This window comes from Lacerta agilis, chromosome 7 (genome assembly GCF_009819535.1).
Source record: "Lacerta agilis isolate rLacAgi1 chromosome 7, rLacAgi1.pri, whole genome shotgun sequence".
Classification (NCBI taxonomy): Eukaryota; Metazoa; Chordata; class Lepidosauria; order Squamata; family Lacertidae; genus Lacerta; species Lacerta agilis.
The window spans coordinates 18,225,836-18,240,011 of NC_046318.1; positions in this window are offsets into that span (position 1 = coordinate 18,225,836).

Sequence of the window (14,176 nt, forward strand, 5' to 3'; positions counted from 1 at the left end):
ATTCTCTTACATTTTAATGTTTTCTTACTGAGACATGCTATGGGAGTTCTGTAATTTTAGCAGAAGTTCAGGCAAGTGCTCCAGAACTCAGTTACAATGTTTAGAGTAAAAATCTGTGTTTCATGTTTGAATACCAGTTCAGTCTCCACACCTGCTTTCAAGACAGGGAGAGAAAGGTAACTCATCATCATCATCATCATCATCATCACGGATTTGGTATCACTCATTCGTGTCCTACTTAGATTAAGGCCAGACTACTGTGATCATAGGAGCCAAGACTTAGGGGCTGGGTCCCTTCAGCTGCCCCCCCCCATAAGATGTTTGATGGCTCTGCCCTCCAAAGTTGATGACATTGATGTTCAGATTGTGTGCATGTGCAGCCCTGTTTAGGGAAGCTTTTAATGTTTGATGGATTGTTGTATTTTAATATTTTGTTGGAAGTCACCCAGAGTGGCTGGGGAAGCCCAGCCAGATAGGTGGGGTATTATTATTATTATTATTATTATTATTAGGTAATTGATTTCACAGGGTGGGGCTTACCTGCCCCCCCTCAATATTTTATTCAAGTTGGCACCCCTGACTATGACGCTGTTGTTGTGGGCTCTCTTTAAAAACAGGTCAGAAACTCCCAATGGTCTGAAATGTAACTTCCAGAATATTATCCAGGGCCCAAAGACTGGAGCAATAACTCTTATAATCCACATTAGTCCCAGGCTCAATTTAATGTGCAAAAAACAGTCTCTGAATCCCTAATTACCTAGGACCAGTTTCAATGAATAACTATCTACTTCCATATGTGCTTGCCTGAGCATTAAGATCAAAATAATAGACTCAGCCCAATGTACATCCCCATGTTTCAATAGATCAAGCAATCAGGTACAAGAGAGAAAGAGAGTGTAAGACTTGTTATTTATAGCAGTGTTTTTCAACCACTGTTCCGCGAGATGTTGCCTGGTGTGCCGTGGGAAAAATTGAAAAAAAAAATACTTTATATATAGTCAATATAGGCACAGAGTTAATTTTTTTAAACATTTTCTAATGGTGGTGTGCCTCGAGATTTTTTTCATGAAACAAGTGTGCCTTTGCCCAAAAAAGGTTGAAAAACACTGATTTATAGAACCAAAATTGTGAAACACACTCCCTCTGGAGTGCATCTTAGAACCATTTCCTATTTCATTTTCAGTCCCTACTGATTCCTGCCCCCCTCCCACGTGTTTCATGTTTAATAAGAGTCATATTAATATCTGCTTCTTTAAAATTATGGTACTAGTGTTTCTGCCAGTAGTGCCATCTCTAGGGGGCTCTAGGGGCACAAACACCCACAAAAAATATTGTGGGTGGTCAGCACCCACACCGCAGGGCCTCTGATGCAACATCTGGTGCCTCGTAAAGCTGTCCAAGGCCTTGCGAGACCTTGGAACCTGACTACCAGTGCCACCGGAAGTCAGGTTCTGAGGTCACGGGGCTCATGATGTCACATTGCAACATGGCGTCATGGCATCACATTGTGCACACTAAGGCCCAAGTCAGTGCCCCTGGTTGCTGTTATAGCATCATGGCATTGTTTTTACTTGTATGTTTGTCACTGATGTTATTGTAGTCTTCTAGGCCACTTTGAAAAGTGGGATATGTAAAAGTAGACCTATGTGGCATGGGAGGAACTTGAGGAAAGTTTGTGGCCAGTCAGGCTTCCTACACTCCACCAACATCTTTGAGCACCATCAATCACTATTCTTTCATGAGGATTTATTTTGCATTTCACCATATTGGGCAATGCTTCTTGTGGCTATTCAGCTGTGCAAGGCATTTCCCAAATGCCCCACAGGGAACACTGCTCATCCAGCATAAAAAAATGGCTTCTTTAAGCTGCTCAGTTCTATGTATCTTTAGAAACTACATGAATTTATTGCTGCTCTGGTTTGATAAGAGATAGTCAGAGGCAAGGAAGATGTTCAAATCTAGATTCTGTCTTAACAGCAGGACTGATAAGTAAACAAAAATAGATTGCACTTCTCCTCATGCATGTTACATGCATGTAAACCTTTCTTTTTTTTAATAACACCCACATTTAATTGCTAATAAGCACACATGACAGAATGACAGATAAAGCTCCCTCAGTGTGCATTTTTTCCTCCATCTGGTGCATTCTTTTCCAAGTTTGCTTCATTTGGTTTTCAAATGTTAGCTAACAGCTGGTGTAAAGGTTTTCTTGTTTGCTACTGAGCATGCACACAGTTCATATAATTTTAAATATTCTCTGTAGCATTTAGCTTATAGGCCTTTCCCTTTCTATCCAAGCTCATAGTGCTTTCTGAAACATCATCATCATCATCATCATCATCTGAAGAAGTGTGCATGCACACGAAAGCTCATACCAAGAACTAACTTAGTTGGTCTCTAAGGTGCTACTGGAAGGAATTTTTTTTTATTTCTTACTTTGTTTTGACTATGGCAGACCAACACAGCTACCTACCTGTAATTATAATAATAATTATTATTATTACCAGCCAATCTTTGTCCATAAATTGTTATTCTCTTTCCACTAATTTTTAAGGGAGCACATCCGTGAGAATTGCTGCTACACCATCATGGGCAATTTTATTTGTTCATGTGTTAGTTTCATTTGAATGGATGGAGGTTACATAGCAGCAAAGCCTAAGCAGACTGTACCATAAATCAGCAATATATAAATATTTTAAAAGAGAGCAAGAATTTAAAAGGCACCGGGTGCAATCCGAAACATTTTGCTTATTTGGGGTGATGGATAAGATGGTGGGCCCTTCCCATTCCAGGTACAGAAAGCAAATGGACTAGCAATTTAATCTTACTGCAACACTAGGGGGTGGGGATAGTGGACTCTACCACAAATGCCAGGACAAGTCATGTGGCATCAGAGGGGGGTGGCTGGATGGAAGACTCAGAAGAAGCAGTGGACTTCACTAGCTCCCCTGTGTTTGGCACCTGAGACATCTGTCATACTTTGCCTAATAGTAGGGCTGGCCCTGAATGCATACCCTCCAACACTTCTCTGATGAAAATAGGGGCATCCTGTTCCCTGGTGATGGTGACAATGGTGATGACAGTCATTGTATTATTTATATCCCACCCATCTGACTGGGTTGCCCCAACCACTCTGGGTGGCTTCCAACATACATAAATACATAATAAAACATAAAAAGAGCTGCCTTCAGATGTCTTCTAACAGTTGTATCGTTGCTTATCTCCACGTAACTCCATACCCTCCAGCATTTCTTCAGTGAAAATAGGGACGTCCTAAGGAAAAGCGGGACATTCTGGAATCAAATCAGAAAACAGGATAGCTTCTGTAAATCCAGGACTGTCCCTGGGAAATAGGCACCTAACCACTTTCAAGCAAGGCGACAGTTTGCCATTTGCCCATCTCCTAGGAGTAAACAGAAATTGCTACAGAGTGAACAGCAATACTGTACTTGCTGGCCTCACCTCTACTGCTATCAGTGCAGCACTCGTTCCAAAAGTCAGAGTGACAACTTCAGCAATCCATAGTCTTGTTTCTTCTTTCTGTTATCTCAAAATACTATTCACATGCATTTAAATGCCTCTCTCAAATGAAAAAAAAGAAGAAAAAAGAACCACACACGGTACATTACATTCTGTCACCTCATTCTGCAGCATGTCCTACAAGCCTATGCATACTTACCAGAGAACAGAATTGTAGTGTCGAAAGGGACTCAATGGTCATCTATTCCAACCTCTGTAATGCAGGAGTCTTGCCCACAGCTGCCCCTGGGTGGGCTCAAACCATCAACCTTCTGGATAACAGCCCGATGCACTGACCCACTCTGCCACCATAAGCCTCACTGAGGATCTTGGGGCTAGAATAGCAAAGATAAAAACCTCACACATTTAAAGGAGGGGGGAGTCCAGGGCAACACTGGGATGGGCTCTCCGTTTTGCTCCAGTGTGGACAAACCCTCAGAAAACATGCTTATGCTTGTGGTGTAATATGCCACATTATTAACAGCAGTGTGGCAAACACTGTTCACTTCCTGACAGCAAACCATGTTACATTAAAAAAAAAAAAAAACCACAACCCAGAAACAATTCCTCACTATTTCCCCTTGGTCAGATACTGAAAATATAAGGAGTTATCAGCCCCTTTAATGGTTGGTTAAAACAAGATTGTGAAAGTATTTGGACGGTTTCTCTTGCATTCTTTCTTTAAAAGAGGTGTCAACATAGCTCTTTTAGCATGGTTCTTGTGGAGCCATTTTGGATGAGTGGGAAGCAAAAACATAATGAGCATACAGTATGGAAATTTGTTAGCTTTTTTAAAAAAAACAAAACACCACTTAAATATATGGTTGCACAAGGGAAGATTAAGATTTCTGTGATTCTTCTGGAGCATTGCCAGATCACACACAGAGCACCAGATGTCTCCCATAGCTTCCTTAGATAAGCTGGCAGGAGAATCAGCGGGAAGAGATGCAAGCTGTTGAATCTGTGTGGGTGCTCCATATTCCACCTGATGTGTTTTGCTCCTCAGTGGTTCAATTATATCTGTTTACTTGCCTTTTGGATAACACAACTCTGAGAAAGATAACCTCTCAACTCAGCCCTGTATCATGTGTTACGATTTTAGGGGCAGGGGGCTGATGTCGTGGGTGGATGCTTTACTTTGCAACTTTTCATAATGTATGAACCTATACTTAATGGAAATAAAGTTGACAAAAGTAGTTGACAAAAGTAGTTGACTGGGAGCAGCTCTCAGAACAATATAACACCGGTCCTGAAAGACCTACAAATAGCTCTCAGTACAATTCCGAGCACAATTCAAAGGGTTGGTGCTGACCTGTAAAGCCCTAAACAGCTACAGCCCTGTATACCTGAAGGAACGTCTTCACCCCCATTGTTCAGCCCAGACACTGAGATCCAGCATTGAGGGCCTTCTGGTGGTTCCCTCACTGAGAGAAGTGAAGCTACAGGGAACCAGACAGATGGCCTTTTCGGTAGTGGTGCCTGTGATACAACAAAGGACCCTTCCTTTCGTCTTACCACTTTATCTGCTCACTTATTAAAAGAACTAACAGAGCTTTCTTAGGTAAAACTAAACTCCCACTTATCCCTTTAGCCTTTCTGTAAATCCTTCTCTTTTTAAATAAAAGAGAGTCCCTTTCCAGCACCAACGTGGCCAGGTACCCTTTTAAACTCTAGGCAAAATATGAGACTATCCCTTGTGTCCACAGTATAAGGGGTCCAGCCACTAGAAATCCCCTCATGTAAAAGCTCGCCTCTTCCCTGAGGTAACTTTGTGACACCCTGGGTCTGTCTGCCTATTTCGTCCTCACAGTGCACCTCAAAGACACACCCTCACAGTTCCACTCTTGAAGGAAGTTTTGTCTTTTTAATGAGTGTCCACACAAATGAGTTTCATGTACCTTTGCTGGAAAATAACCCAGACGACTTTCTGACTAGCACTTTAAAGATGAAAAATTATTTGCTTAAGATTGTAATGGTTGCATTAAGGTTTCTTTGCATACAAGCTTAGTTTCAGTGGTAATATCTTTGTTAATCATATAATATATAACCTTACAACTACCTAACCCAAACCTACTCTCACAGACCTTCTTTTCAACCACCCCACAACCCCTCTCCCAAGCACCCTCTCAACGGCCAAAATGGCTGCCCATTCTCTTTAAACATTCAGCCACCCCGCCCCTCATGGAATGTTCAGTCAGTTCAATCTGGAGTCTGCGTTAACCCTTGATGGGCCGGGTTGAAAAGGATAGAACAAACAGTACAAAAACGTCACAGCGCCCACCCTCCGAAGCCCAGTCCCATCTTGCATCCTTTCCCCACTGTCACTAAAGAGATGCCGATAAGAAGCTCACATGCAAGGCATAAAGGTAATAGCCCTCGCCCACAACAACTGATATTCAGAGGTAAGTATCATAAGATAATGTTACAAAAGTTGCACACCACCACCCAGTCTGTGCCAAGTGGTGCACAAGACTCCAAGGGGTTCCAGGGTCGTATTTACTTTCAGAATCAAGATGTGGCTGTTGTATCTTGAAGAAATATAGTTTAATTACACATATTTACATCTATAGTTTGCATGGAGGGGGTGCAGACCTTACAGCATGGTCATCTCAAGAGGGGCTTGTTACCCACATCAGCGCAGCATTGGGTCCCCAGCCATCTCTCCTAGACTGCCTTCTGCCAGCCCCCCAATATGATTCTGGCCTGCCCATCAACCATGGAAGTCTCCTCTTGTTCTCCTTTCTCCTCCCCTTCCTTCTGCTTGTCCTTCCTCACACCTCTGATTTCAAAGCGACACAATTTTTCCGTGACATCACACACCTTCCCTTCACCTTGGCAACTCCTGCTCTGCACAGACCCAAACACTTTACTGAATAATAAAAACAGAATATATGCAGTTGTTTTGTTCCTGGTGCGCTTTGCATTTTGAACATCTGGACGTAGTGGTATAATTGTTTCAAAGCCGAGCACCATAAAGGTATGATTGTGTTCCTAGCTACCATATTGTTGCCTCTGAGCTACCTTTTAAGACAACATGTTCGATGTACAACAAGCCTCACTGTCTCGATAGTTGTGTAATGAGCAAGAGTTTTCTTCACTGTTAGAAAGCATAATACTGAGCACTGCAGAAAACCTCAACATCCCATGCAAATAGACTTAATCAATTGAGTCTGAGTCTAATTGGAAGATCTTTATGTATCCAACACAAATATTTTACTAGCTCGCAATTATAAAGAGGAGGGGGAGGGAGGAAGAAAGGAAAGAAACTCCATATATAGCAAGACTTAAGGGGCGGGGGTGACTTTTAGGCTGCAATCCTATGTACCCTTACCTGGGAGTAAGTCTCACTGAACTCAGTGGTACTGACTTCTGATTAGAAACTTTAGCTTTAACTTGAAGCTGGGATGTAGAAGAAGCTGGATATTCTGATATGCATAGTGTGTGTTTGCACAATATGCTGTCATAGTGGGTGGGGCCAGTGGGCTTTATGACACCCACACTCTGCCTTCATCTTTGGATGCCAGCAACCTACTGGCTGGCAGCTTCACCTACAGATGTCAACCACTAACTTTAGGGCCGAGGAAGAGAGTTTTGCCTGTCCATAAGCAATCCCCCATTCTACCTGGCCCGTACTGCATGCTGGGGGGATTTAGGCATCGGTTGGCGGGTGTGGCTAGCTATGTGGTCACATTTGGCAAGTAGATGCACAAGATGGAAGGGAACTGATGTGATCATGTGAGCACCTTTATGAACCTTTAGGGCTGATGGGCATTTCTAGAGTCTGACTACTCTATGGGCTGGCCAAACTCATGTTAGTAGCTTCAAGAACACTGTCCAACCATCTCATCCTCTGTCGTCCCCTTCTCCTTGTGCCCTCCATCTTTCCCAACATCAGGGTCTTTTCCAGGGAGTCTTCTCTTCTCATGAGGTGGCCAAAGTACTGGAGCCTTCAACTTCAGGATCTGTCCTTCTAGTGAGCACTCAGGGCCGATTTCCTTGAGAATGGATAGGTTTGATCTTCTTGCAGTCCATGGGACTCTCAAGAGTCTCCTCCAGCACCATATTTCAAAAGCATCAATTCTTTGGCGAGCAGCCTTCTTGATGGTCCAGCTCTCACTTCCTTAGTTTAGTCCATTTATTGGTGTTTGGCCTCTCCATTGCCAATTCCAGTTGCAAACCCACATGTTTTTGCTGTTAATATTTATCAAAAGGGGGGGGGAGGATAGAACTAAGGAAGGTCATGTTTTTATCTGTTGCAGATAAAAAAGTACAGATGTGAAAGTCTAGAGGAAAAAATAATAGTATCAGCTACAGGGCTGAAATTCACACGCACACCAAACGCTTGTTCCTTTTGTTATCTCTCCTCCCCGAAAATGGTCTTTTACTGGGGGTGAAAGTGTGAAAAGCATACCTTCTGCTTTAGTTCAGCACTACATTGCACCAGAGCATGAGCATGAGCATGATAAAGTTTCCTTGATCTTATTTTTGCTCCCCTATCCAGCCTTAGGCTACATAGGTATTCATACTTACCATGGAGCAAGCCCTATTAGATACAGTGTTACTTACTTCGGAGTATGTCTGTGCAGGGTTGCTCTCCATCACTGCCGTCTTCCTTCTCTCCTGCTGTCGCTCTCTTTTCTGATGCTAATGCTTTAAATGTAGTCTATTGATTTCTACCATTCTGAAATATTTGTAAATGTTGCCTTTTCCGAATATGTTTATACAGTGTGAAGCTTGACTTAATCATACAAAGCCAGCATGAAGATTTTAATACTCAAATTCACACACATATAAAGAGAATGCTCCGTTCAAAGATGTACCATTCAGACTCATTAAATCTGCCCGGTTTGAAAATCCTGCTAAATATTTATTCCAGTTTCCCTTTCCATTTTTATTGAGTTTCTCTTTCTCTACAACATGCTGGGATGATGAGAAAGTAACTCTTTTCTATAGCAAGCCCCCAGTGTTTTTACATTTTATAAAGCATCTGGTGCTAAGACTCCATAAAAGTGAAGCTATTTTGTGTTTCTGCACCAAAAATGCTGTTTTGATTACCATTTATATAGCAACCTTAGTGCATAAAGTGCTTTGAAATTCTTAGTTCATCCATCCTCACAAACTGTTCAAGGAAGGTCATTACTATTTTACAGCTGGAGGAATATGATTGGGAGATAGCATGAAAGCCGAGTACGATTTGAGTCTAGGGGCACCCAGTACACCATCCATTGTTGCTCTCTGGTATATTTTACCTTAGGGCATTTTACACTTGACAGCCTTAGGCTCATATGTCAAAGTTAATCCACTGTTCTCTGTAGGGGACACATAAGGGGTCCATATTGTAGAGAAATATAGGGTAGAACTGAAACAAAAGAATGAGAAAATAAAAAGTTTGAAGGGGAGATATATATCTGAAAACACTTGGTAACACTTACTAGATATGTTCCAACTTGTATTTGTCACATGCCACTCTGCTTCCATTCTGATACAGTTTGTTTACCACAAAAAGTACAGTGGTACCTTGGTTCTCGAACGGCTTAGTTGTTGAACAAATCGGCTCCTGAACCCCACAAACCTGGAAGTAAGTGGCCCAGTTTTCAAACATTTTTTGGAAGCTGAATGTCTGACGCGGCTTCCGCTTGAGTGCAGGAAGCTCCTGTAGCCAATCGGAAGCCACATCTTGGTCTTCAAATGGTTTCGGGAGTCGAACGGACTTCCAGAGCGGATTAAATTTGAGAACCAAGGTATCAGTGTACGTAATTTGTCTAGCTGTATTGCAAAATGATTTAATTTACATAATTTATGTGATTAATTACACAAGAGTGCTCAAGGTAGAGGGTGGGGGGTCTACATTGTCGTTTGGATGCCAGGAAACACATTGAATAAAAATAGTGGATCAAACAATGACATTGGCATGACTTCACCCATTTTTGATGTAATAGATTTGACCACCTCTCAAGATATCATTGTCAAAATTTGGCACGGGGGTTCCTAAGGTGTGGGTGGTGGTCTATGTTGTTGTTTGGGTGCCAGGCAACATTTTGAATCAAGATGGGATTCAAAATGTTGCCTGGCACCCAAACAACAACATAGACCACCACCCACACCTTAGGACTTCACCTGATTTTTGCTGTGATGAATCTTACATTTCCCAATTTGGTCCTCTCTGAATATCACTGCCCAGCTTGGTGGCACTGTTGCCACCTGTGCCAATATGAGTGCTTCTCAAGGTATCATTCCCAAACTCAGCATGGGGTTTCCCAAGGTGTCCCCACCCCACAGAAATTGATGTGGGGCTTAATTTACAAGAAAGCCAGCTTCTCGTGTCTAGCTTTCCTTCCTTAAACCAGACAGACTTTTAAAGAGAAGACTTCCCCCTGAAACAGAGGACTGTCATCTGTAAATCAGGACAGATGATGCAAGCTACCTCCAAGCATGGATTGATTATTGATTTAATTTCTATACCACTCAATATATTCAAGATACCTCTGAGTGGTGTATACTGAAGCAACAACAGACAACTTAAACAAAATACACAGTTGCATATAAAAATGTTACATCAATACAAAATTACCTCTGGGTTCTCATCCAGGGTCCAAACAAACTCTTAGCTCACCCACAAAAGTCTCATAATGAGAAGAGTTCCTGGAAGCAGCGGATGTCACCCTAGTCTCTAAGTGCAGACTTGATTTTTATGGGCAGTCTCAAGATTATAGTACTTCCTATGGCTTCCTACAACTGTGTCCCATTCAGATGCACTCACTGTACCCAGCTGATTTTCATACTGTACAGAAGGTATGTTGATTTTCCCAAGGGGTCCAAAGGATGGGAAAGGGCCACCTTCCAATCACAGCATTTTACAGTAGTTGTTGCTGCCAATCCTGCCAATGGTGGCTCATGGTGGCTGTGGCTAATTACCTAGGTCTGCATTAAGACACAGATCAGTGGATGGCAGGCTTTGTCTTGAATATATCCAAATCAGACCTTTGAACCTTGTTTGATTCTGGCCCCTTCCTTCCTTCCTTCCTTCCTTCCTTCCTTCCTTCTTTTCTTTCTCTGCATACCAAAACCCCTGACACACACACACACACACACACACAAAATAGAATGTAAGATGTCTTGAAGGAAAGTCCTCAAAGTTTTGGTCCTGTTTGAGCACATGTGGATAACTCAAGGAAGTTTACACATCTAACCTATATTCTAGACCTCATGAGGATTGCCCACAAGTGTTTCCACAAAATTTTAAGACAAAATTGTTCCATTTCTTTCTTTCTTCTTCTTTTAGCTGCATCATCAGAATGTCAAATGACCTGACTGGAGCAACCTTTTAATATATTTTTTGCACATGTGATGCTAAACCGTTTACATTTGTCAAGCTTCATTTTAACCTAGATATCTTTTATCAAATAAAGTAGTGAAAATCGAGGAGGCACTAAAGCTTTCATCTGATGTGGAGCTACTTCTCCAGTTCAGTTAAATTTCCATAGGTTGAATGTTGCTCTTCCTTCTCTCTCCCCTCTTTTACGTTTTCAGTTCCTTTTTAATAAAGCCAGATAGAAGGGTGAGAAGCTTTGATGGCCTCCCCTTGAAACGACTATGCTTTGAAATGAAAATTTAAAAGCAAGCTAAATAACCTGGCTCTCTCTCTTTCTCTATGTGTGTGATCTTTTTTTCTTTTCTTTTTTACATTCCACAGGGGCATTCATTGCCTCCACCCCCATCCCACACAACACAGCATGATCAAGAAACTGTGAAGGAAGTAAATATTATATATATATATATATATATATATATATATATATATATATATATATATATGACAATAATTTCTCAACCCAGTTATAACTGTATATAGATAATTCAAAAATAAATTGTTAGCAAAGGAACTGTTGATACTAAAATAGGACAGGGTAATTAAGTCAAACATTTGCCATCTGCAAAGGCCTTCCACTTCAAGGATACTGCTGCTGCAACTCTCATTTAGTGGAGCTCAGAAACAGGTCACAGTCACTCTGGGGGAATCTTTTCCACAATCACACCAGCTAGAGCCAGCACCAGCTAGATGAGTGTCCATTGTCTTGGAGCTTTAGGCCAAAGCATGCAAGAACCATGTTTGATTCCATCTGTTCTCACTGGATTGGGCGGCTGCTAGTGTAGGTGGAGTCCACAGATATCCCAACCTGGGAAGGTGAAGCCAGACCAACTGCCAGGAGCAGCCACCGTGATTCAATGGGCCTCCTCGCAACCTCACAACATGTGCACCCCGTTTGATGTGGGGAACGCTCATTCTCACTGAGGATTGGAGAAATATTCAGGGTGAACACCTGCACCCTATCCATACCGAGAGAGAGTCCTGAATGGAGGTCCATATCTGCTGTCTATAGCTCTAGTAGAGGAAGCAGTAGTCGCTATTCACTTCATTAGATCCTTCTTTCTTGTCACACTTCTTCCCTTGTTCCCATGTTGTCCGAGCATACCCAGCTCACACAATCTCCATCCCACAATTTACTTAGACTACACTGCCTTTGTCATATTTCTGAGGGTAGGCTTTCATCATAAAACTAGAAACCAAAGACACTAAATGGAGCTGAACATTGGAAGATTCAAGAAAGACAAAAGAAAACACATCATAGAGTGCTGGGTGAATTCACCCCCACAAGATGTAGCAATTCAATTTGGATGGCTTTAAAAAAATTAGCCAATTTCATGGAGGATAAGGTTATCAATAACTATTAGTCTAGATGGCTATGTTCCCCCTCCACTGTTGGAGGCATAAGAGGCCCCAGGTTGCCCAAAGGTTGAGGGGGCCTGCCACGACCACGTGCTGCGTCACACATATCTCCCAACCCTGTGCAGTTTGGTGCACCCTCTGCTAGATTGCGCTTGTCCCTGCAGCATCTCCGAATACTGCTCAGGCTGGTGCAACCTTGCATCAGGCCTCGCCAGGCCCCGCAGCATCTCCCTACATCGCATGGGCCAGTGTGACCCCCTCAACATTGATGGGGCTGGGCTCCCTCCAAACAAATATTAAGGGGACTGAAGACACCTCGGCCCCCTAGAGTTGGTGCACCTGGGAGGCAGTATGTCTCTGAATTCAGTTGCTGCGAAATGCAAGCAGGAAGAGTGCTGTTGCACTCCCATAACTTGAAGACTTCCTCTCTCTTTTTTCTACTTAAAATAACTTTTAGTTGAGATTCAACAATAATAATAAAAAAATCTGCAATAACTAATACATTGGTTCATTACAACTGACCATCTTTAACAATAGTTGACAAATTACAAAACATCACTTTAAGTTAGTCAAATTTTCATATTAAACTTATATCTATCTCTTTCTTAGCAAATCAAAAAGAAAAAGACCAAAAGAAGAAGGCGAGAAAAGAAGAAAGAGAAGAAAAGAAAGAAAACATAAAGAATTAAAAGAAAAAAAATAAACACATCTGACTTCCGATTAGACTCATTGTATTGCTATTTCTATTATTTTTCCTCACACAGTTCCAAATTACTGTATTACTTTCTTTGTTTTTATCAGATACCTAAAACATTATATTTCTTATGTTACAAGAATCATTCTAGTTCCGCCAGGAGATGTTTATTATTACAATAGTTTTCCAGATATTCTTTAAAGATTCTCCATTCTTTCTGTAATTTCTGTTTTGGATAACCTCTAACTCTCCCTGTCGCCATGCATGGCCAACTGCAAATATATTGTCATTTGCACCTGCCATTCATTTATCATAGATAGCTGACCCGGCCACGCCTTGCTGTGGCTGATTTGGTGAAATGGAAAAGTAAGATACAGTATGAAAGAGAAAGCATCCAACTTGAACGATTTTATATATATAGATAAAGACTTCCTATAGGCATTTGGTTGACAACTGTGGAACCAGGATTCTAGACCTATGGTCTGATCCAGCATGGGTCTTCTTATGTACTTAAACAAATGGCTACTCCATATTAGCTCTGAAGTCATACTTGATGATGTGAGACAAGTTGTCAATATCTCAGTGAACCACAGTATATGGTCAATGAGCTCTGTTGGATCATCAGTTGTGCAGGCTGTTTCCTCAGGCTGGTTCAAAGATGTGTTTCCTTCATTTTTTTGTTGTTATCTGGACATATATTGTGAATTGAATACCTCGTTTTAAAAATAGTTCTGCATCAGTTCTGCACAATTCCTCAGGCAACAAGCTGAGTGCAGCACAGATCCATGTAGGGTGATTTACAAGTATCTTGCTTTCGCTTTCCCAGGAGGTTTCTCATGCCCCCGGCGGATCAGCATCCATAGCTGGTAGACTACAATCAGGTAGGTGGCTCACAGATTGTCCTGGGCTGATTATATATATCATGTCTAATTGTGGCTCTCTCCCTTTGTCAACACGTTGATTAGCTCGTGGATTACACAAATAGGATTGTTTAATGAAATAATGCTACTTATACTTAATACCTAGTGCAGCCTCTATGTTTATACAGAATTGGAGGGCTTAGGAAAGGGGGATTATGTTCAGTGTAAGGATGGAGGGGGAAATCTTTTAAAATGGATTCATTCACAAAATGTGGCGGTTCCAACCCGACACAGCTTTGATTGCATGGGACCGCCTCTTGCTTTGAGTGCTTGCTTACGGCTGCTCATGCCATGTCCTTTTAAAAAGACAAGCGG